The sequence below is a fragment of the Tamandua tetradactyla genome, chromosome 7, assembly GCF_023851605.1.
Source record: "Tamandua tetradactyla isolate mTamTet1 chromosome 7, mTamTet1.pri, whole genome shotgun sequence".
NCBI classification, from domain to species: domain Eukaryota; kingdom Metazoa; phylum Chordata; class Mammalia; order Pilosa; family Myrmecophagidae; genus Tamandua; species Tamandua tetradactyla.
Window position 1 is genome coordinate 153,558,450 of NC_135333.1, and position 26,535 is coordinate 153,584,984.

The window sequence follows — 26,535 nt, forward strand, 5'->3', positions numbered from 1 at the left end:
TTTTTTTTTCACAAATATGCTGCCAATTTTGATCAATGTGTAAATTTATTTTGGCAAGAATTGAGCACATGTATTTTGCTGTGATAACTGTCAGCCTGAAATTTAAGCAATGTAGATTTTGATAAAACTTACTTTGAATAAAATGCTAAAGGCATTGCATATTATTAATTCTTTGCCAAAGAACTATGGCGTGTCTTCTGAAAAGTGTGAAAACTTTGCCTGGTGAATATTTATATTTATGCCCCTTCAGGATAGTAAACAATAATCTCCTAACAGTAAGAATGATAAAAATTGGCTGACCAAATGAATGCACAAAATATAATGATAATGAATTAAACTAAATCCCTTCAAACTTGCCAAATCTATAAACATATCAGAAAACACATACATATTAAAGCAGTGAGAAGCACAAAATTCAATGATGCATTCTTAATTTATTCATTTATTTGTAATTTTAATATTTTAAAAAGCATGCGCTATCTCAGGTATCAGATATGGAAGGGTAACTAAATCACATCCCTATCATTGAGGAAAGAAGAGAATGGAAAACTTGAAACAATTCTAACACATTGTAAACAGTAGAAATTGAAACTTTTAATGAAATTGGTGCCAATTTTCTGAAAAAGACACCATTATTTATCATTGTTCTGCCTCCTTATGATGAAATAATAAAATAACATAATGAGTGTACCAGTTTGAAACTAATATGTACCCCAGAAAAACCATGATTTTAGCCCTAATCCAATTTTATGAGAACAAACCTATTATTTAGGGTGGGAATCATTAATCGGATTGTTTCATTGGAGATGTGACCCACCAAGTGTGCATGTGGCATATTGGTTAGATGGAGATGTGATTCCACCCATTCAAGGTGAGTTTTGATTAGTTTACTAGAGTTCTTTAAAAGGGGGAACATGTAGGATCCTCAGATGTGGATGCATAGATAGCTGACAGACCCAACTAGTGACCCAGATATTTGGAAATGCAGAGCCCAGCAGACATCACCATGGCCCTTCACATGAGATGCTAAGCAAGCCAGACCTGAAGAGAGCCAAGGGAAACCAAGAGATGACACGAAGAAGCAAATTGAGGAACCCCACAGGAAACAGGCTGAAAGCAACTGAGCCCAGGAGCAAGGGACCAGCAGATGCCAACCAGGTGCCTTCTCAGCTGACAGAGGTATTTCAGATGGCATCAGCCTTTCTTGAGTGAAGGTAACCTCTGTTGATGCCTAAACTTGCAATTTTGTTATACATCTCCTTTTTCAAACGTCATTCCATTTTTGGTGTATTGCATTCTGGCAGCTTTTGTAAACCAAAACAATGAGACAGTAAAGCAAAAATAATGAATATGAATCTTTAAATGGTTAAATAAATTATTCATTTCTTGGAGATTTATAATGACTTAAAGGGAATGCCACAAGACTTTAAAACTTATAATATTTAATTTAGGTCCTTTAAAATCAGAAATTCAAAACAAATATACAATAATAATATATTCTATATACCCTAAATAACTGATTACCATAATTTGTTTGTGTTAACAGCTAAAAGAATTAAAAGTTGGTAGAAAAATCTTACTAAAAATATCTGTGTGATATATAAAGAAGAACTACAAAATATATAAAACAGACAAAAAATTAAAAAGAAAATCACCTTCACAAAAACAAAATAAGGTGAAAATATTCTGAAAGTTTAATGTGAAAGAAAGACAAAGAAACTCAAATACATATAAATTATGTTTAAATGTAAAAACAGCAGCAACAACTTAAAAAATATAATAGTAGGTTATTGACCATTGTCATAAAGTAACATATTGGCATTTTGGAATAATAGGCAAAAAGCTAAGAAACAGACCAGGGTTTTGTGTAATATAATTAGATTTATAATGACAGTAGTGAGAAAAATCCAGTGGAAAATATTTGTTATTATTAGATAGATGATGTTGGAATGTCTGACTGTTAATTTGAAAACAAAAGATATAATAATATCTCATAGCATACACATAAATTGCAGATGCATTAGAGTCTATATATAAAGTAAAATCACTAAAATACAAGCAAATGGATATGTAATCTTTGATTATGGAAGGTTATCTCAACATAACTCCAAAGGCAAACACTGTGAAACAAATTGGTGACTAGAGTTGACTACATTTTTTGTACTAAAATTTGTATATAAATGTGTCAGAAATAAAATTAAAGCCAAATTACTGACTTGAGGTGATTTTTAAAGTTCTTTAAATATTTAAGAGTTGAACCTTTCTATTTTATGTCATTTGTTGATTAATAAATAATACTGTTTTTCATAGTTTGTATTCCGCTTTTCTTTAACTGTGCTATTGTTTAATTTGTTCTTCTATTTCCAATAATCTCTATAAATTTAATCTGGCTTTACCAGAATACTACATATGAGTTACAGAGTACTTCTTATTCCACAACATCAGGGAGCACGTATTGTCAAAAATGGATTCTTAGATTCATGAATTTTCCAATTAATATATCCACTGTAATTTATTCCTTCAATCTTTTCCTTATTAGTTTAGACAGTCATTAATAATCACTAACTAAATCTATTATATAATTACTGGTTGCAAATTTGTGGTTCCTTAATTCCTTCCTATGATTTTATGTGCTAATTCTTCTGTTAAAGGACAGCTTTCTCTTTTTGTCTCTCTTACATATACATTTTTCTCTCTGAAATATAGACCATAATGAGAAAAACAAAATGATTCTTTACTTTTATCCAATTTAAGATTAATGAGTTGGTTCTTTACCAATTCTCAATGTTGATGAATATAGGTATTTTAGTATTTTTATAAATTATTGGATGCTTATGTATTTGATGAATTTGCCTCCATTTTAACAATATTATTTTTATTCTTAATATATATTGTTTCTTTATTCAAATTATTCCACATTTGACCAGTGGGGTGCCTTGAGTTTGACTGCAATTTCTTTTGACATGAATGCTGAGCGGTTTTTGTTTGTTTCTACTGAGTAAATGCTTTTGTTGCTTAGTTATTTAAATTGGACATCTGTTTTCTGATTGGCAAATATTTATATATTTTTTTCAATATTAGAGATATCATTTATTATTGCTTATTATAAGAACAAAAATTATTATATGTATGGCTTCTGGAGTGACTTAATTCAATATAAGCTTGGATCTATTCCCCAGATGATTTCCTCCCTCTTCAATCATATGATTTTACTTTTTTTTTTTCTTGTGGAGACCAAACCTGGAGGAGAAGTCTTGATAAGACCCAGTGCCTACAGAATCAAATATGTTCCATTCAAGACACAAAATTGTAAATTATTGTGATATTTTTAAAACCTTTCTTACAACTACGTTTTGTGGGTTTTTTTCGCATCCCCTGACTTAAATGTTTTATTTTTCTTCTAGAATATGTCAAAATTTATCATTTTTTATTCATTCAGTAGTATTGTATGCAAAATTCATTATTATTTTTCTGTTTTTACTGTTTACTACTCTTTATTTGTTGCCATTGTCATTTCTATTATGTTCTATTCTTTTATCTCAACTCAATTTAAAAATTTCATAAGTATAAAATATAATCAATCATTAATATTTGAATTCGATTACATTGCTGTACTTTCTAGTTTTGAGAATTAGTTTAAATGAAATTTTAAACTCTTTCTGTTCTCATTATCATATTTTTTGGCCAGTGTGTATTGTTTATAGTCTACATTTTAATATACTGAAGAAAATATTGATTTTATAGAATAATCATGAATGTACTTATGCTTTAATCAAATGAGAGTTTTTCTATTACTTAGTGGGTGTTTCTGAATCGACCTTTCCATCTTTATATTTTGTCTTACCCCCCCATTTTAAAAATCATAACACCTTAGCTTCGAAGATCCTTTCTCTGAGGAACTCAGTTACTAATCAGTTGTATAATAGGCAAAATTTTATTTTTCCTATCAATAACAAATCTATTCCAGTGTTAGCTGGATAAATAGCTGGAATGTTGATTCTGGTGTCAGATTATTTAGTCCCTATATGAAGAGACACATAAAAGAACCCATGGTCTCTACACAATGCAGGCAATATAATTGATACAAATAAAAAACTTCACAATGCAATTTGTGTGGAAGCAGAACTTTTTTTTTTTGGCTGGGGAAAATAGGGAAAAATATGATATAATGTCTTATCTTTAACTTAACATAAAAAAGTGAAAGGTAAAACTCAGGAGATTAATCTGACCTGTCTATTAAAACCACATGGAAGGAGATTTAACAGAGCCTCTCTTGCCAGACTGTTAGAATTATTTTCTTAGCCTGAATCTAGCTAAACTCCCTTCCAGCTACATTTTCTTCATAGTTTTCAAGAGGGATTTTCCCCATCTTTTCTTCTTGATAATGAAAGCTAAGAGAGATTTGCCTATATCTAAAGGTATTCTCATGGGATACTTAAACGTGTTGCCTAAAATGCTTTATTTCAAAACAAAAAGCTAAAATCACCACATATAATGCAAAAGGGCTCTCATGAATAAGCCCAGCTGAGTTGATTCTCACAAGAAAAGGATACCTGTGCTGCTTTCAAATTAAACATTTCTTTAAGACAGAAGAAGAAAAATAACTCTGTTAAGAAGATGTGTTTGGGTAGAGACTTAAGTTAGACAAAATCATTTCAAGAATGGGACAGCTAGATGAGTAGAGAAATGTCGTAGGATCACAGATAGTACTCAAGAACCAATTATAGTAAAACAGTGCTCTGTTAGGGGAATTTTCTCTCGCAGTTCTCACCAAATATAGTGCAGGCAGATAGCCAGGATTTACATTTTTCCAGGGTTGTTTTGCTCTGAGAATGCGAAAAAGAACAACTTTGATATGGTGCTTAGGCGATCCGAAATAAAATATTTAAAGGGATGGAACTTTGACTTTAAGAAGGGTAATGCATGAGTGCTGGGTGAGGCAGAAAATAAGAGTCAGTGGATTAGATGGCCTGAGGCAATATAAGGAATAGGATTCAGTAAAACTGAGTGGAACAGACCTCAAAGAGGCTGAGTTTTATTAAAAGAGAAGCCACCATCTAGAAACTGCCTTGAGATTTGGGGTGAGGTAATAAATAAAAATGGAAATCCTCAAAAGAGGATTAAAAGTAGGATGTAGAGTTTTAACCAGTCAGGGAATGATTTCAGTTTCAAAAGACATGGAAAGATTTGAGAGAGAAGGTGGCAGTTTAAATCACCAGAGAGGAAGCTTCGAGCACTTTTTGGGTATAATTAATCAGGTTATAGACAATGTCATCATTTTAGGCACTGAATAAAAAACAATCACAATAAACTTCATTACATTGGGCATTATTGACTGATAACTTGTTATATAATAAATTACGTAAGTCCCTAGTGTCATAGCAAATGCTCAGAAGTAAGTAAGGATCTTCCTAAGAGGTCTGACGTCTGCAACAGGACCAGGAGAAGGGACCATATCAGGTGGCTGAGAGCAAATGTTATTCTTCTTTTTGCACTTGCTACTTTCATTTGAAGTCCTCGGGGAAGGCATAGTGATGGGCAGAGTAGCTGGGATGGCATATCATGACCTGGTATTTTGCGTGGAATCACATCACATTTTGAGTATGGCTTTCTTTGCTTTGCACTATGGGAAGATATGTCCATTAGAATGAAATTGCTAGGAACTAAGAGTCTTCTTCCAAAATGTATTTGGATGGTGGCATATATTTATAGCATTTCTATTAATTATATTCTCTACTTTCAAGAAATTTAGATAAAGAAAAACGCTAGTTCTATGGACCTTTTTCTATCATGTAATATAGGGCGGGGGTGGGGAGGGAAAGAAGGTTAGTAGAGGCGAAGCTGACTTCTTTTGTTAAGTACCAAAAACAAGTAATAATAACTGATTTCTCTATTTTAAATTTCAATAAAATTAATACGCTGTGATCTAGTGTTCAATCTTTTTAAACAAGATGCATGCAGATTGTTTTATTTCTGGACTATTGTTGACAGCATTATGATTTCTGTCTCCTAAAGATAGACATAATTATATGTGAAGTTTTAAACCACAGAAATGGAGATAAGAACGACTATTTTTTCCTTAGACTAAATGGGCAGAGATTATTTAACTATTTGCCTATATCAACAAGGAGGTTTTCTGCAGTTTTTCTTTTAACTATCATAACCTAAAATTAAATTTCCCAAGGCACAAGCCTAGAAAACTTTATTCATAATGGCAATACATTTGATTATTTGATTGACAATCTCTCATTGATTATCAAGAAGCCTAAGTTGTGAATATCTAGAAATTGTTTAATTTTTACTTTTCATTAAAAAATTTCCTAAAAACTGTTTTGAAGTGATGTGATCCGGAAGTTAAGAAGGCCAACCTGAATTTATGGGCCTCTTACTCTTTCAGTAATATTGCTCCGTCTACATAACTTTCAATGATTACCTTTTTTCCATTAGGCTCTATTAATAACAGACTCATCTCCTATGCTTAGACTAAAGTGAGAATTACTCATATCTTAAGTTTTTGTTTTTACAAGATCATCAAGAAACCATAAAGGAAAATAAGAGAAATAAAGAAGAAAAAAACAAACAAAAATCACATGCTTCCTTTTCTGGTTTTGTTTTTCACTTCATTCACTTTTTCACTACAACATCAAGTTTTTTTTCTTGCTTCTATAATTCCATACTCCTGGAAGACTCCACTGGCATCATTTACCAAAATTATTACTTCTAGGGCACTATTAATAAAACTGGGATATTGGATTAGTGAATTATTACCCATTGGTGGAGCTATGAAATCAATTTAGGATTCGGAATTTAATAGAATTTAATTGAAAATAAGAATGGTAGGTATTATTTCATGAAATCTGAATTTCAGTAATTATTGTATGTGCATGCATTTGCTTGTGTGTGTGTAATAGGTTGCAACGTGAAGTGTACTAATGGTCAAAAACATTTGAAAACCAATGTCCTAGGTAACACGTCCTCGTCTTCCAGGACATGCTTTCTAAAAAATCATGATTATAAAGCATTGCATGCTATCACTCATCTACATGAAAATAGCAGATTGCTTTTTTTGCAGCATATTACTGCCTATAATGTCATGTTGCATCTATTTGTTTATATGCATGTACTTATTTGAAGAGCTATATTCTTTTGATGGAACAGAATGATTATTAATTCTTCATATCCACCAATTTGAATCGTCTTGTATATAATAGACATATACATGCTTTTCAAATTCCTGGATAAAGCAGTGCATAATTAATAATATGTTCAATTCTGAATAAATTTATACTACTTTAAGTGAGTGCAATTCATAACTGACATAGCATTTCAACATTACAATCTAAGGTTTATTTACCTTTAGAACATACAAAACACATTTGGAAATGCTATACTACCAAGTGACATTCCTAAAATAAATAGATATTATTGCTTGATTAATAAAATAAACAACTAATGTGAGTTGCCACATTACTAACTGTAATATTTGAAAGCTTTATGGCCACAGTTAAACTAAACAATGAAGAAAGCGCCCATTTAAAGTGCAGATGTGACATTTGTGCCATGGTATCTATAGACAAGATTTAGCTGCCCAAACATCTTTGTAATATTACTTTCTAATATTTGTTTCTGTGAAGGATCTGCTGTGTTTGCGCAGGACGTCCCATACTGAAACTAGCAAAGCTCTTTGCCCTGGTAGCATCAAATTCAGTCAGCCTTTCTTTGGCCAACCAGGAATTAGTTGTTGTGAAGTGAGAAATAATGACTCTACTCTATGACATTCCTATTATGGTTTTTATTCAAGCTATTTTATTGATGCATTCTTTACACTTATACCATGAGGTAATACCTAAGTTTTCTATTAAATAAACATAAAAACACAAGATGACTCCATCTTGAAAATTTTGCAGAGGGTCTGGTTGGTTTACTGGTATTTTTGTGACCATCTCTTTCTAACATGACCAATCCCATACAGTTAAATTACTATTTAATGATTAATGAAGGAGTATAGACTGTGTGAAGATCGGGAAAAGCAAGCTTCAGAAATCAGTCCCTCCAAAAAACAATGATTGAACTGTCAGGAACTCTCTTAATCAACTATTTTGAAATCCCAGATCTACTGCTGTGCAGCATCCAGAGAAAAGTCAGAGGAAGAGGCTGGTAAATGGTAGTACACACCAGTGACTTTCACTCTCTTTGCAACTGCTCTATCCTGCATGCCCAGACTCATGGCTGTCAGCAGTGGGAACTGCAGCCCAAGAGCCAGGTACGACTTGCTGATGCTAAGCGAGAATGTAAATACCTAACCCCCCAAACTCTGAGAATGTGTGGTCAAATTAGCCTGGGGCAAAGATTTAGCTGCTTTAAATCACAGGATAGAGCAGCCAAGAGGAAATAAAATTCTATTTCAAAGGGAGTAGAGGGGATGTTCAATTCCTCTAAACTGTAAACACAGTTTACAGCACCAGTCCAGGAAAACAAAATGAAGGATCCAAGGCTCCACTGGGGCTCAGACAGGTCAGAGAGGACCCTTCATTTTGCATTCACCTCAGTCTGGCCTTCTTGATAGGCAGATGAGTTTTGCAGGAGACTGTCAGCCAAGGCAGAACCAGTTTTCAAGGGCTGTGAAAGGTGTTTTTTGTTTTGGTTTGTTTGTTTTGGTTGGCTTCACGTGCTGAAGAAAAACTTCCTATCAGTAGCTGGATACAAACATAAGGAAGTGACAGTTCAGGGACTAAGTCACAGAATAAATACTTTAAAATATTAAAATTCACATAAAGCAATGAAGACTTCTGGTAAATGGAGCCATATAGTAATTGTAAATACCAGTACTATTGTTCAGTACTTTTTTTATGTGTATCTCCATATTCTATATAGGTGCTAAGATCAAATGTACAAAAATAATTATAAATTTATGGTTTGGGATATAAAGTTTACAGAGATATAATTTGCCACAAAACAAAAAAGAGGTGGAGGGAAAGAGCATTTTTGGAACAGTGTACAGGCCTGCTATTGAAGTAAATTTGGTATCAAATAGTATATTATTTTTACACAACTAGGATCTTACATTTTTAATCCCAAGATAATGCAAAGAAAACATATGAACAGTGTATTAAGAAAGCAATGAGAAATGACTCAAAACAGTACAAATAAATGTGAAAGTTGGCATTAATGGAAGAATTGAGGGTCAGAAAAGGTTTAAGAGTTAAAAGACAAAAATGCAGAAAAAAAATCCTGCAGTGTCTCTAGTGACTTTAAATATAAACTAATTAAAATCTCCAGTCAAAAAGCAGAGAGTGGTAGAATGAAAAAAAAACATTGCCACACTACATAGTGTTTACAAAAGACTCACCTTAAATTCAAAAAGACTATGTAAGTTGAAAGTGAAATAATGAAAGAAATTAGACCATGCAAACAGCCAAAAGAGAACTGGGATAGCTTTACCAATATCAAATAAGTTTAAGTCAAAACTTTTATGAGGGACAGAGTCAATTCAATAAAAAGACATATCAATTATAAATATATATGTGCCGAATTGCAGAGCCCCAAAATATATGAAACAAATACTCTCAAATTTGAAGGAAGAAATAGACAATTCTTCAGTAATAGTAGAATTTCCTACATTAATAGTAGGAAACTTCAAAATTCCATTCTTAATGATGGGCAAAAAAATCTAAGCAGAATTAATAAGAAAACAGAAAAACCCTATGATACTCTAAACGTAAGGGACAGATATACATACATACATACATATATATATGAATCATATATAAATGGAATAAAGAAATAAATTCCATTTATAATAACAACGAAAAGAATCAAATATGTAGGAATAAATCTAACCAAGGACATGAAGGACTTGAACAACAGAATACTGTAAAACATTGCTTAAATGAATCAAAGTGATCTAAAGAAATTAAAGGATATTACATGTTCGTGAATTAGGAGACTATATATTATTGAGATGCCAATTATACCCAAAGTGATTTACAGATTCAATGCAATCACAATCAAAATTCCAAACAGACTTCTTTGCATAAATGTAAAACCAACCATTGAATTTATATGGAAATGTAAGGGGCCCACATAGACAAAACCATCTTGAAAAAAACAAAGTTCGAGAACTCACAGTGGCCAATCTTAAAATGTATAACAATGTCACAGTAATCAAAATAGCATGGTACTGGCACAAGGACAGACATACAGACCAACAGAATCTAACTGAGAGTTCAGAAATCAACCCAACTGACTTTTGACAAGGTTGCCAAATCCACTTAACTGAAAAGAATCAGTTCTTCAATAAATGGAGCTGGCAAACCATTTGCCCAAATGCAAAAGAATCTCTCACCATATGCCAAAGTCAACTCAAAATGGACCTGCATATAAGTACAAGAACTATAAAAATACTACAGGAAAACAGAAGGGAGCATCTTCAGATTTTTGTATTAAGTAATGGTTTCTTAAATTTTACATCCAAAATATGAACGTTAAAAGATAAATGAGATCGCATCTAAATTAAAAACTTTTGCACTTTTTATTATGAAATGAAAAAGATAATTTACACGGTGGTAGGAGAAAATATTTGGAAACCACATATCTCATGAGACTTTAATATACAAACTGTATAAAGAAATACTAAAATGTAGCCACAAAAACAAACCAATAAAAAAAAATAGTCCAAAGACTTTGATAAACATTTTCCAAAGAAGACATACAAATGGCCAAAAAGCACACAAAAAAATGTTCAATGTCATTAGCCATTAAGAAATGGCTAATTTTGTAAATCAAAAATCACAATGAGATACTGTTTCACATACACACAACGGCTACTATTAAAAACACAGAACATTCAAAGAGTTGGAAAAGATGCGGAGAAAAACAGGAACATTAATTCATTGTTGGAATGTAAAACGGTGCAGCTACTGTGAGACATTTTAGTAGTTCCTTAGAATGTTAATTATATGATTACCGTATGACCCTGCTATCCCAGTGGTAGGCATAAACCCAAAGAAATTGAAAGCAGGGACAAAAGCTTGTGCTTTCAAACTGATGCTAACAGTGGCATTATTCACAAAGGTGTAAGCAGCCCTAGTGTCCATCGACTGATGAATGGGTAGACAAAACGTGGTATATACATAGAATGAAACATTATTCATCTGCAAAATGGAATGAAATTCTGATATATGCAACAACACGGATGGACCTTGAAGAAACCATATTGAATGAAATAAGCCAGACATAAAAGGACAGATATTTTACCCTGTCACTGATATGAATAATTAGAATAAGCAAAGTCATAGAGCCAGAAACTAGAATATAGGTTACCAGGGGCTGGGGTGGGAGTAGGGGATGGAGGGAATTGTTGGTTAAATTATACACTTTCTACTTGGGGTGATGGAAACGTTTGGTTTTGAATGGTGGTGATGACAGAATATCATTTGAACATAATTCACAGCAGTGAATTACATATTTGAACGTAGTTAAAGAGGGAAGATTTTAGGTATTATATAGGTTTCTAGGATTAAAAATTAAAAAAGAAATAACAGTACTGTACAACACAAACAGGGAATCCTAATGTAAACCATAGACCACAGTTTGTAGTACAATTATAACAATTTCCTTTCATCATTTGTAGCAAAGGGACCACACTAATGTACAACAGGGATAACTTTGTATTTTGTGCAGGATTATTCTGTAAAGTGACAACGTCTCTAAAAAAATGTATTTAGTTTACTGAAGTAATATCTTGATTATATGCACAGCATCAAGAAATATATTATTTGTTTTTTCCAATATATTTTTCATATGAAAAATTATTTGTCAGATATTTTCAAAAGGGAAGCATACCCATTGTTTTGCAATGATTTGCTTACAATTTATTCTTTCACAATTAAAGAGAAAATTGAGAAAAGAGAAATTAAATTCATTCAAAAATATTCTTTACTTAAAGTTTTCATTAAAAATATGATTTATTATTTTATTTCTTATGAAACTAACAATCATTTGGGTATTAATAAATATTACTCATAATTTATGAATTGTGATCATATTTAATTATTAACATCTTATTAATGGTGAAAAGTGAAGACCTTCAATTAAAGCAATTCTACAGGTACTTAAAAAATAGTTTTATATAATTTACATGGAAAATGGCTTAACAGAATTAAAATTTACAATAACAATACTACCTAGATTATTTATCAAGCAAAGAGTATTTTGATTTGAAGTTAAATGATTCTTTTAGAGCCCTCTTGTTTTTTCTCTATCAAAAAGTTAAAAAAAAACTGATTATTTTATCTATACATAACATGAAATTACATTTATTTGGCATTTCAATTAAAACTATCAAAATTCATACTAAGGACAAAACGATATTTCTCTTCCAACTAAGCTTTCAATTTTCATGGATGAAATAAAACAAAGCCTGGTATATATGTATTAAATTATTAATACTCAGAATTCAATGGATAAACATTATAAAAATTAGCAAATAAGGGATTTTTATTTTAACTTGTCAACTAATATTTTGGGAAAGTATTATGATAACTTATATTAAATTCTCACTTGCTTTGGGGTATCCAATGCACTATGCAATTGGATACCTCAAAGCAAGTGAGAAGCAAGGTATTTTGGTGTAGTCAGATTGCTTTGTTATTTCAAGTATGACCAAACAATAACTTATTTTAGAAAAGGTATATTTCTATTGCTTCATTTCCGTGACAAACAGTTAATGCTAAAGATAAATTCTACCACAATTTCTGGCCAGATTAAAGAATGGCCAATGATTTATCAGAAGTTCAATAACCATAATCTAGCTTTAATTCTAAGATTTGAGAATAATAATTTTCAAGTTCACCCAACAGAAGAAATTGCAGTTTCCAAAATACTAGTTTTCTTAACAGAAATTGAGTTACACTGTTAATAATTATTACTTTTCTAATCCTCCCTGCTTAACAAAACAGAAACTAATCAGACTGTAGAAACTCTTTTTAAGTCTGGTTGCAGAGTCCTATAACCAAGCTGAGGAGCTGACACATCTAACATACTTATAAGACTATTCCTATAGATTTCTTTAATATTTTCAAAATGCAAAAATAAAATGTCGGTGTCAGTAAGGGCCAACTAGAAATGACTGTAATAATCCTAGTACCATTTGCAAAACATTTCCAATATTCATCATTCTAGACATAGGGTAGGATCATCCTGCCCTATGGTGACCTTGAGATGGCGGCTGCTTCATCAGCCTGAGTCACTGATGGATCAAGATGAGTCAAAATTCCTCCCCTAGAAAGTAGATAACATGAGCAAGAAATAAATATTTTAATAAAATTGGGGGACTATTACAGCATCACAACATTGCCATTTCTGATTGTTAAGATGACAAATAAACCTATGAACTTTGGCATTTTGCTGCATGTCCAGGGCTCTTTTACTATTACAAACATCATAGAGTGCATGTAGTAATCTGCACTGGGTCATGAAATGAACATAGCAGGCAAGATCTGGATTTTTTTAAGCAAACAAACAAAAAGAATAAAAAAGCAGTGTAACTAAATTCATCAGTATGCTTAAATATATGTATATGACTATATAACTCCATGTATAGTTGTGAGATTTCCTTTTCACTTATACATACATACAGTGTAAATTGTAGGTCACAGTAAAATACATAATGTAAATTATAAGATTTTTAATATAAAAAGAAAGAAATTATAAATATAAAAATGTGCATGTTGTAGGTAAAGTGGTGCTTAGAGGCAAATGTATAGTATTAACCACTTATATTAGAAAACAAGAAACATCTAATATGGAAGCTTAGACTATTGAATTACAGGAAGGAAATCAGTGAAGTAGCTTTAGCCCTCAGGCACATGCAAACCAAATCACAAGGAGATCCCATTGTAGACCCTCAAGGATGGCTAAAATTGAGAAAAAACAAAGAACAACAAAAAGAAAAACCCAGCCAGTATCAAATATTGGCAATGATGATATGACCCAGGTATTTCATTCCTAGTCTTACCCAATAAAAATAAAAATAAAAATATATGTCTGCAGCCATGTACCTGAAGATTTATAATAATGGTCATTATAATAGTAAAAAACTGGAAATAATTCAGGTGTCCATCAAGAGACACATGGAAAAACAAATTATGCCCTATGCATGTAAAGTATTCTATTTAGCACTAAAAAGGGACAAAGGAGCAAAACACTCAACAAAGTGGATGTATCTCAAAAATATGATGCTGAGAGACAAAAGACAAAACTCTGAATGCTATATGATCCCATTGATGAGAAATTTTAAAAATGCAGGAAATATTTTATATTGACTGAAGGCAGATGATTGCCTGCAGTCAGGGACAGAGCATGAGATGCTGCAAAATGCTAGAAGAGAGCTTTCCCAGATCACAAAAATCTAGTCTTCAGATGGTGACTACACGTGTATACATTTCTCAACACTCTTCATATTCTACATTTGAGTGCATTTTATTGTAAACAAACTATACCTCAAAAAAGCTAATTCTGAAATCCAATAAAATAATTGATTAAAATTTTAAAAGTAGGTTCATGATGGAATTTCCAAAATCTGAAAGTATTCCTGTGGGAGAAGCTGCCAGCTTTTTGCATTTCCTCCTCAGCTAAGATGCACAGCTAGGCTGCATGACTCTATTCCATGTCAGTTAGGCATGCCCGTGGGAATGATTCTAGCAGTTACAATAGGAGAGCAGTGATAGTTCTCACTTCCAGGACCGGCTTCTGAAAAAAGACTGTCACATGACATCCTTTAGGTTCTTTTTCCTTCTGCCAACTGGATGAAAATAGCTCCTGCAACTTGGAGGAAGTGTTTCAAAGATGGAATAGTCTTTAAGTCTGAATTCCTGAATGACTGTATAGCGATTACCTCCATATATATACATTGTCCTAGAAATCGTGGGCTTTTTATGTGAGTAAATAAAATGCATTTCTATTTTTTTTGTTCTCTTAAATCAACCAACCAATTCTGATATGATTTCATGGTAAAATCCTGCAGAAAATAATACTGAATACATACTCTTTTTTTGAACAGTTTCTAATCAACTTGAGAAAAAAATGAAATACTTATATTATGTAGAAGGTCTTGCTCAAGTTTCTGACTTCATTTTCTAACACTCTCTGCCTCTCTCACTATTTTTCAGCCACAATCACTTTCTGGTATTCCTCAAAAAAAAAAAAAAAAAAAATGCCAGCATGTTCTGTACCCAGAAATTTTGCAACTGTTCTTTCTTCTGCACAGAAAAAATAGCCCTCCAAGTAGTGACATGGCTCATTTGCTCATTTGATTAAATTACATTTTCCAATGCCACCTCCTAAGATAAGTTTTCCCTGCCCATATGCTCCATTGATAAAATAAGAGTGTAGTGCCTATCTCCTTTCATTTTACTTTAGACACTTAGGACTATACAGTTATCATATAATATATTTCTGTGTTAATGTGTTAATTTCTTGTCTCTACTACCAGAACGTAAATTTCATTAGGACATGAATAGCAACTAGATGAGGACCTAACACATACTATTTTCTCAATAAATGTTTGATGAAGAAATTAATTAATAAATGAATATATTCATTGAGAGTATTGATCTTAGAAATAAACAGAGCAGTCAAGTAAAAAAAGAATACATTTTAATACGTGTAGATCTTTTTTTTTTTTGGCATGGGCAGGCATGGGGAATCCAACCCAGGTCTCCGACATGCAAATGAGAACGCTGCCTGCTGAGCCACTGTGGCCAGCCCTAGTCATACTTTCACTGCAAGATCCTTACTTTTGATTAGTTTAGCCTACACTTTCACCGAAAGATCCTTACTTTTAATTGCTCAAAGCATAGTTATCAAGCTTATTTCATTTGATCTGCAATTAAGGATTGGAGAATCAGACAGCTAACATCAAATAATTAACATTTCATTAAATGTGAACAAATAAAGGATTTGCTATTATAAGGAAACTTGCCTTTGTTTAGGTAAAGTCTTAGGTTTAAAAGTTTCCAGATATTACATTTTAGATCTTAGAATACACTATTAAATTAAAGCAATACAGTGTGTATTAAGAAAAGCACAAGTCAGAACAATTTTCCTGGAAAACTTTTCATCAGTGTTGCACGTATTTAACTTCTTTGGTTACAAGGATATATTACTTATAACAGTAAATGAAATTTAAAATACTATAAATTAACTTATGAGGTCATGTTAATTAAAGGCTGACTTTGTTTACCTAAACATTATTTCTTGGTAAAGAATCATTTTTAGTTAATACGGGAGTCCAGATAAATGCATCACAATGATATATATATATATATATATATATATATATATATATATATATATATATATATATATATATGTATGTATATATATTTGCATGACTCTATCTTCTGTTTGTATGCAGCTTATTTAAAACCAAGAATGGTGTTCCAGTCATCATTGTATCTGCAGTGGCAAGCACAGATCATCAATCAATACATAGCATGTGCTAAATGGAAGTTTCTTGAATGGAGAGATAAAACATTCAATCAAATAATAAGTGAGTCAGAGCTTCTGGCATTCTCAGCATTCTGGGACTCAATTCTAAATCACACAGTGTGATCAAAAGAATTATAAATGCACTTCATTAAAGTGCTATGTTTATTTAGCCACTCATTTTCTATTTTAATGTGCATAGGAATAATCTGAGGTGCTGAAATTAGTTTGATATTTAAACTTCACCATTCAGTAAATCTAGGGCAATGCTTCGATTCTGCATTAGGTCTTTTTTCACAAGTTTTAATGATCATTATTTCTCATATATAATATTTAACAATATAAGTTACCTGGCTTTCTAACTCAAGGCAAATTAGCTTTGGCATTCCACAAAACCTAGAGTGCAGATAATATCTAATGCTCCACCATGAACATTTTTGCTAATATATGCGTTGGGTTTAAAACTTACAATAAGATAATCTTATTGCAAATTTTAAAGAACAATAAAGAATTATTTTAAAAAATCTACCAAACTCAGTTTATATATTTCTCAAAATGCCTAACTGTATCATTTGAGGTAAATCCATACCTCTAACAAATTATCTCTTGTTTCACCTCAATCATCTTTTTGGGACTCAACAGCTTTGCCTGAGATGTTTTTACCACCTGGGTGGTTCTAAATTTGGCAAGCCCGGCATCAAGTCTGCGTGATTTTATAATCCCTAAAGTATAAAAATTCAGCTTCCAATTTACAGCACATGAAATGTGCAGGAATTTGTTTGTAAACTCAAACCTCTTTTCTCTTGAAAAAACTGTTAAAGAAGGTAATAAAACTAGTCTCCCGAGTGGTCTCAGCTTTATCATTACAAAGCAAGTAACCAGCCATGGAGAGCCGTGTATTGCCTTCTATATGATTCTCCATATTTTGTTTTCCCTATGAATAATTTACTATCTAATCTAAGCTTCCTTTCTCTTTTATGATCCATACATTACTTCCAAATGAAGGAAATATTACTTATATTAATTAGTGTCATTATTTATAATAATAGTGTCATTAATCAGTGCCATTTTCACCAACTTTTACTCCTGCTTTTTACACTTTTTCTCAACAAACTTCTGGAATAACTTATCTTATATATAAATATATAAAAAACATAAAAGAGTCTTATAAAAATTTTATAACTAGCATTTAACAAAATAAACCAGAGACTTTTAAGTGATTCTAACATATTCTCCTTCCCTCTAAACAGTTCCATAATTGTGGGAGCATAAAAGGAGGAAGACTCTGAAAGGGATAAAGGTGAAACAAAGGATTTTAGAATTTTAGAAACATGTCTATGGAAGACAGATTCCATGACCCTATGAACAAGGAAAAAACTTTGCTGAAGTTTCCACATCTGTATAAGGTAATTATATTAAATGTTTTCCAATCATGTATAAAAGCAAAGCATTCTTGGTCTACTGGTGAGAGGCAACATTGAGAGTTCTATGTGAATATGTTTCTTTGTGTGTGTGTGTGTGTGTGTGTGTCTGTGTGTGCATGCACATATTAACTAAAGCCTTTGAAAACAACTTCTTCAGCTGGTAGAAATACAAATATTCCGAATAAAAGGGCAGTGTCAATACATTTTTCCCAGAAAATTATTGCTTTCCTAAAGGATAACTTTAAAACATTTTAATGATTATACACAGATTTTAAAAAATGCTTTATTTTATAATATGCAGTACTGCAATAATATATCTCATTTGATACTATAATTAAATTCTTCACTTTAATAAATTGTTTACAGCAAATTTTTTCTAATCATGAAAAAGCACATTTGAGATACTATTTTAAAGTATGTGTGGAAAGTTTTCTTCCTTAAAAGATAAAAAACACTACCCTGGATGGAAGCAGGAAAAAAAATTACAGAATGGCAAAACAAAAATTGAGAGAGTGTTACAATATTCTATGCCTCAATTTCAATATTTCTTATACTTACTTGTTTTTTTTAATTCCCTTTTCTTTTTGTTTTAAGAACATTTTTTTCATGCTGATCACTCACTCAACCACACACAGCAATTACTGAGAAAAAAAAATGTAATGAATCTTAAAGAATGTCCATGCAAAATTCAGCAAACTGGACCCAACAATATGTAACATTTAGGAAACAGAATGATCAAGTTAATTTTATCCCAGGAATAGAAGGATGGTTTACTTTATAATATATATGACCATAACTCCACAATTAGAAATTAACAGTGCAAATTCAATGCAATCATTTGATAGATACCTTAAAAGCGTTTGATCAATGTAACATTAATTTATGACTAAGAAAATAATAAAAACACACTAACAAACTAAAAGTAGTGCCATTATGCTGATAGAATTTAACAAAATTCTACCCCAAACATTTCTGGATAAGTAAAGCACAGACTTTACACCTGAAAAAAATATCAAGTACTCTCTAGCACATTGGCCAGAAAGAATGAACTTATCTAAGACTAATTCTTTGCCCCAGAAAAAAGTGTGGCCCATCAACATACCAGAGGGTAAGCCAGCGCTTTCTGGACTGGTTTAAGTCTGATTTGGCAATAACTGCTAGCCTGCATCTTTATACATTAGAGTTGAACTTCAGGCTCCTACTCCATCTCCATTATTCAGGGAAGTAGCTGGTGCTCTACCAGCTGCAGACATTGAGCTCAAAGGATATGACTGAAGCCAAAGTTCTGCTAATCATACTGCTATTTCATCCTAGCCCCTTTTTACATTAATAGATTGACCGTGCTTCTCTAATTGTGAAGCTTAAAAACCCCACTGCTCAACTGTCATAGTCCCTTTCCTACTTCTCCATCATCTAAACATCATCTGACATTGGTCTGAACAGATTGCTGGGTACTACCTCAGAGTGAAGTGGGCTGAGAGACCCAAACATCTGCACACACATAAACTGCTTGTAATTCCATGAGATTTCCCCCTAATAAACAAACACTGCTGCAGCAGGCTGTGTGCTTGTGGCATGACCATTTTCCCTTGTTTCCGTACCCTCCCTTTTTTTTTCTTTTTTAATATCATCCTGGAGGTCCTACCCTGTATAGGAGTACCAGAAACATAAATAAATGGTGTAAAGATTGGAAAATAAAAAATATATATATCTCATTATTAGCAGAAGATATGATAATAAACACAGAAAATATAAATGATTATAGAGATTGTATCAGAGAAAGTAAAGCTAGAGATTGTGTCAGGGGAAGCAAAGTTCAACAAATATTGCACCTGCTCTCCTATCTATCTTGTCACTTGCAGTTAGCCTTGGCCATGTGACTAGGTCTGGTCTATGTTATATGAATGGTTGTAACATGAACAAATTTTAGACTGAGGCAGTAAAAATTTCATGCATGATTCCCCAGTGTCTATCTTGCCCTGTTGTCTTGACTGAGAAATGAACATGTTCTAGAAGGTACAGCTACAGTTGGCAGAACTTCTATGAGCTTATGTCTTCATTGACTTTTGACTACACCCCCTGCGACCACAAAGAGACTAGTATCAGAGGTGGAAACAATGGCAATCTGATATGTAAAACAAAGGGTTAAACTGCAATAATTTGTGGCTTGCATGATATATCTGATAAATATGAGGTTCAGAAGAAAGCGTTTGGGAAATAAATAATACAGACTGGTTCACATTGGCTGCTCATCAAAGGATTGACTGTTAATATCAATTCTTTTTGTTATAGGGAAAATATAAATAAATAAATAAACAAATAAATACATAAATGCTCCAATGTCCACTAACAGTGAAATGGATGAATAGATTTTAGGCTATTTACACAGGGAATATAATACAGGATTGGAAAATGGAAGGACAACCACTGAACAGGTCATAAATGATAAATTTGTGATCCATAATATTCAGTTAATGAAGACCATATTGACATGAAGTCCAAATACAAATGAAATTAAATAATGCTTTATTAAGAAATCTACACAATTTGATAAAATGTGCAAAATGATTGAATTGATGACATTCAATTCATCATGGTGATTCACTCTAATGGAAGCAATAGGATAAGGATGTAAGAAAAGAACATATACATCGATGCTAAAATTCAGCAGTGTTCTAGTATATTAAGTCGTATAAGAATTCACAAATCCTAATTTGAGTATGTGTTTATTTTCCACTATGCACTATAACCTACACTTACTATAAACATATAAAACAATTATGATAAAATATTATAAATTTATCTTTATAACATATCCTCCTGAAAATAATTGTCTATGCCTCCTTGTAAATTTGCTATACATGACAAAATTGTCATGCTATATCATTGCACATATAGAAAGAGGACGAGACATTTTGCCACATATTTACAAATTATGCAGTCCTGAGCAAATTTTCTAGTACCTGTAGGACTTTGTTTTCTTATCTATAAAATGAAAGAGAGCAAAAATAACTCCCTTCTGCAGTTATCGTGATGATCATATAAAATGATGCATAGAAAGTATGTAACACAGTCCCTAGAAATAAACATCTCCTGGTGTTTTTGTTTTCATTCATACTACAAAAAATCAAAACTTATAGAGCAAAGACCGACATAAGGTAACTAGAAGGACATAGATAGAAGTCTCTGAATCTGGAATGTTTCAAAGACAAATAATAAAAAATAATAAAATAATAAAACTTGTGAGGGTGTTCATCCAGGGAACAGATAGATTATAAAGAAATGACCAATACTCAATAAAGACTGAGTATATAATTTGAATGCATATTCCCAAATTTCCTTCACTCCCATTTCATTAAGTTTAAATTCAGTATAAATATTTAGACTCATTTCTTTTCACAAATATATTGGATATTTTCATTTCTATTGCCATTTCTAGATACATGTGCTGTTTTGTTATAAAATTTTTATTGAAAGACTTCATAAACAAATCTATATTGCATGTGATTAGCTTTATATTTAAAGTTTCTTAAAAAATGAAGATGTATAACTCTTTCATAATTACATTTCTTCTCTTCTTTAAGTAATGAAATGAAATGATATAGAGTTTTGTTCTTAGAAAATACTAGATGTCCTATGGCTTTGGGCATATGTGGTGGTTTGAAGTTATGCATGCTCCGGGTAAAAAAGGTGGTTAAATAGCTAATTCATTCCTGTGGATGCAAGCCCATTGTAACTAGGACCTTTTGATGAGGCTACCACAGTTAAGGTGTGGCCCACTTCAATCAAGTGGGGTGGGGGGCTCTTAACCCTATTATTGGAGTCCTCTATAAACGGATTAAATTCAGCCATGAGCAAAAGAATAAAAAGCTACAAAAACAGAAAGCTGAAATCAACAAAACCTAGAAGAGGAGGGAGAGACTAGCAGATGCTGCCATGTTCTTTGCCATGTGGCAGGAGAGCCGAGGATCTCTGGCAGTCAGTCTTTGTGAAGAAAGCATTGCCTTGAGATGTTTTGCTTTGGACATTTTCCCAGCCTCAAAACCGTGAGCGAATAAATTTGCAATGTTTAACCTGACCCGTTTCATGGTATTTGCTTGAGCAGCCTAGGAAACTAAAAGAGCATGTAAATGAAAGGAAGGTTTTTCTGTTTCATTTAGTGAGACAGATGTAAAAAAACAATCTTATTGAGCTATGAAAATAAATTTCTGGATCAATGATGATACAAAGAATCAAGAGGTTTTTTCTGATTATGTATAATGTGATAATTTTACATTTTTAAAATATTGTCTCAGAGCAAGATGTTTGATGATATAAATGATTAAAAATTATAAATTTAAAAATATATAAAATATCAATCAGGATTTGTTTTGTCTAGTTAATATATGTAAATAATCCATTCTTTTTTTATTTCAAATCATGGTAATTTTGCCCTAGTACTTTTAGCATCATTAAATCTTCAGGGTATAAACAGAATTAATTTAGAATTAATTTTCTAAATATCAAATGCCACAAATTTTTCAGATAATTATTCCAAGGTTTTGACCAACAGATGATGTATACAAACATTTTTCAGAAAAACTTTTCAACATTTTTACATCTTGATTATTTTATATAATCATCCAAGCACTCTTATTTGATCTCATGTCCATGCAATTAGAATGTTCACAAAAAGCCAAAGAAACCAATTTGTTTTGGTTTTCCTAATTTCCTAAGCTTACATTTGACCATGGCTTTTCAACTTTCTGAGCAGCTGCCAAACTCTATTTGATTTAAATCACTTTGACAATTGTACCCCTTGCCTAAAGGAGATAAAGAAGAATTTGAATCACTCACATCAATTATGTCAGAGTAAATTACCATTGTCTTACCTTTCTCAAGCATTCCTTCACAGAATCACCACCCAAAATGTGTGATACCACAGGCAGTGACCACATGTGCAAAAGGATTCTTACTGCCCCTATTCTTTTCCTGTAGGGGGAAGCTAGTCTCAACGCAAAGGATATATTGCAGTTTCACACATTTTTATATTGAATCATGTACAGAGATGATTTCTGACTACTGACAAAGAAATCCTTGGATGAAATTTGAAGGTATATGAGATTAGAGTCTGCAAAAGTACTCTCGAATAAAAGTCAGTCAAATGTGTAGATACTAAAGAGTTTGCCACATTCCAACTGCAACATCTGATAGTCATAGTAACATTTCTGAATTTTAGTCACATTGTAACTGTTGACATTGATAAAAATGTTGTGTTGTGTGTAACTAACAGGATTATTGTACGGATTAAGCAAAGTGATAGAGTATACATTTAAACTGCATTGCAAAGTAGAATATACAATAGACATTGAGAAAGTGATGATTTATTCAAGTTAACTGATATTGAGATAACTAGATAATTAAATGTTTTTAAAATATTAAACACATGCTTCACTATTACTACTTTGATAAGAGTTTTTATCTTAAATGGATGATGAACATTATCTTCTTTTTTATCAACAAGACTATTATATATTACTTTTCCTATTAATGTGGTGAATTAATTAAACACTTTTCCAACTGAATCGACACTTCATTCCTGGAATGTCTGGGATAAAGCCAAATGGACCATTAGGGATTACTTTATTTAATATTTTTCTGGAGTCAAATTGTTATTTTGTCATTTAGAGTTTTGATACTTATAAATATGATTAGATTAAATGTTGTCTTTCTTTCATTAATTTTGTCAGGTTTTGGTATCACTTATCCTAGCTTCATAAAATGAGCTGGTAAAAGAGCTCTTTCTCTGTCTTCTGGAAGTGTTTATCAACGATTCTAATTTTGTGTTACTCAAATTCGGTTAGAAATTACTTTAAAGCAGTTTTTCTTTTTTGTGGTTGTGGTGGCGTTGTAATATAAAGGAGGGAACTAACTCTAGAATAAACTTTTTAAATTATTATGTGACTATTTGGCATTAAATTTCCTCTTCGTTCTTATATGGAGTGGATTTTTCTTGCCAGTTTTGATAAACTACCAGTTTCCTCCAAATTTTTGAATTAATTGTCATAAAGCTGACTGTGAATTTTTAAAATCTTTTGTTTTCATTTTAATATGAATGCCTTTTTTCTCTCTCTCTCTCCTCTCTTTTTTTTCTGTCAAATATTCTCAAAGATCTGTTGATTTTTTTAGCACAAGAGGCATAATATCAGGGGATTAGGTAAGAGGGATGTGTGTGTGTCTGGCTTGGGGAACGTAGTCATTGGGAGGCCATGACTGGCTTCCCAATGATGAAAACGGCTGTCTTTAACTCTGAGGGAAATGTGAAGACCCAGAGGGTTGGGAGAAGGTGTTTTCGGGCATATCAAGTTGGTCTTTTAGGTGGAAGGGCTGGCACAGTGAGGACAGGCAGAGTGGTTGGGAGGCTATTGCTGTAATCTTCAGGAGAGTTGTAGAGGACTGCACCCACATGGTAGTGGGAGAAGTGACAAGATCTGGATGAATTTGAGATATATTCTGCAAATATTGTCATTATCATTTGAGAGAAAGTTTTCACAGATGAATACAAAGTCTTTGGACTGTATAACTGAAATGTGAGTGGTAGCCAAGGGAGGAAATCTGCTGGAAGAGCAGGTTAGGGGCCACAGTGACAGCTACAGGAGAAATGCAGTTCGTAGGCATTGTGATTCTCTCGCTGTTGTTTGTATGTTTCTTTCGCATGTAACAGCAAGGTTTGTAATAACGAGAACAAATGCAAAACACATTTAAGATTTCTTTTTTTTAAGTTTTTCTTTTTTTTTCTTAAGGAAGGACTTCTGCCTTTTTGTCCACTTGACAATATAATATTTCTTAGACATGAGTGTTTCATGCTTTTCAAATTGTTTTTCCATTTTTTTTTAATCCCCTTTTACTTTTTTCTACTTCCAGCATATTTTACCCAGAAAACTATCTTTAAAATTTGGGTCTCAGTTGAAATGGATTTCCCCCATCATTGAGAAACTCAGATGTGTGGCATTCTTATTTAATACCACTAAATTGATCTCTTGGTTATAGTCCTTTATTTTTCAATTTAACCACATTTACTCAACTATTATCTCTCTTCTATCACGTTTCTTAGTCAAACAAATATATATATGTATTTTACCTACCACTCATCCCACATCCTAATACTTTCTTTCATTTTCTCATGATCCACTTGGGTCAAGGAGAAAAATATTAAACTGAGAACAAATTGATTAACTTTACTGTGTAAAGGCAATTGTTTTCAACATAGGAGTGACTCCAAACCTATGGTCTCAGTCTATAAATACAGATTTCCTGACCATATGAGGCAGGAAAAAATTACATAGCATTTATAACTTACATACTTTGGCAAAGCTAAGTAAAACACTTTCATATATACTCAATGGCATTTCAAAAGCCACTTCCCCAATTCACTTATTGATTTTAATTCAGCTCTTCTCACATTCAAATCTTGCCAACAAGCATAGAACCTAACAGGAACCTGACATGGCTTCTCAATGTGCCTTTCTCATCTCAATTTCTGCTTCCCTCAAAGATGCAAAAATACAATTTCAGGTACACAATTACTATGCTGCAGCTTCCATTATTTCTCCAAAGGCCATAGCTCACAAATATCTATTCCTGGATTTCTATCCACTTTATCTCTAGAGTCTCTTCCTAAATTTCTCTTCTCTCTTTCTGTAATCATTACCAACACACTGAACTTTCATTACAGACTAGGGGGTATTACAAAAATAATCTTTCTACAGAAATCCTAAACCAACATTCAATTCCACTGGGGACAGGGAATTATTTCAATTGGATAAAATGACTCCTCAGGTGATTCAAAAGTTTAATCTTTATGGTCTCAAGCAGACATAGACTTCATGTTTGACAGTTTTATGTAGAAATGGGAATAAAGCTATTTTCCTGGATAAGATCAGCTTCAAGTTAACCATGCCAACTAACACTAATAAATGTTCACAAGGTTTTGCTAGCTAAGCCTAAGTGAAAAAATATTTTCACTTTATTTATTTCCTTTTACAGACAATATGCTTTAAATACAAGTGGTATTTTGAAATATAAAGCCTATGAGATTTTAAAAACACCTCAGGAGAATAATACTTAGAAATATCATATGATTATCCTCAAAAATATGCACTTCAGTATGGTATACCTATGTAAACAACTTTATAGATTTTCAGTAAAGATTATAGTAAATCTTAATTTTAATGAAATTTCATCATTATTAATAATATCCAAAACAAAGGTAGAAGACCTATCTCAGATTATTGGAAAGAAATGACAAATAGCTGCTTTATTATACAATTTTATTAAGTGTTTAATCAATGAATTATTAAAACAGTACAGTTTGCAATGCCACCTAGTGGATTCCTGGGTGAAAATGGCCCTTGAGTATAACTGATACATAATATGAAACATATGCAAAAATAATGCTAACCCAAACTTCCTGTATGTTAACACAGGTACATGATAAATGATAGATAGATGGATAGATAGGTAGATAGATAGATAGACACACATTTAGTAATTAACTTTAAAATTTAAAGCAGTAAACATTTATGTGTTCTTTAAATTGGTACAGAAAGAAAAAAAGTATATTTCTGAAAAGTTTTTCTTTCCA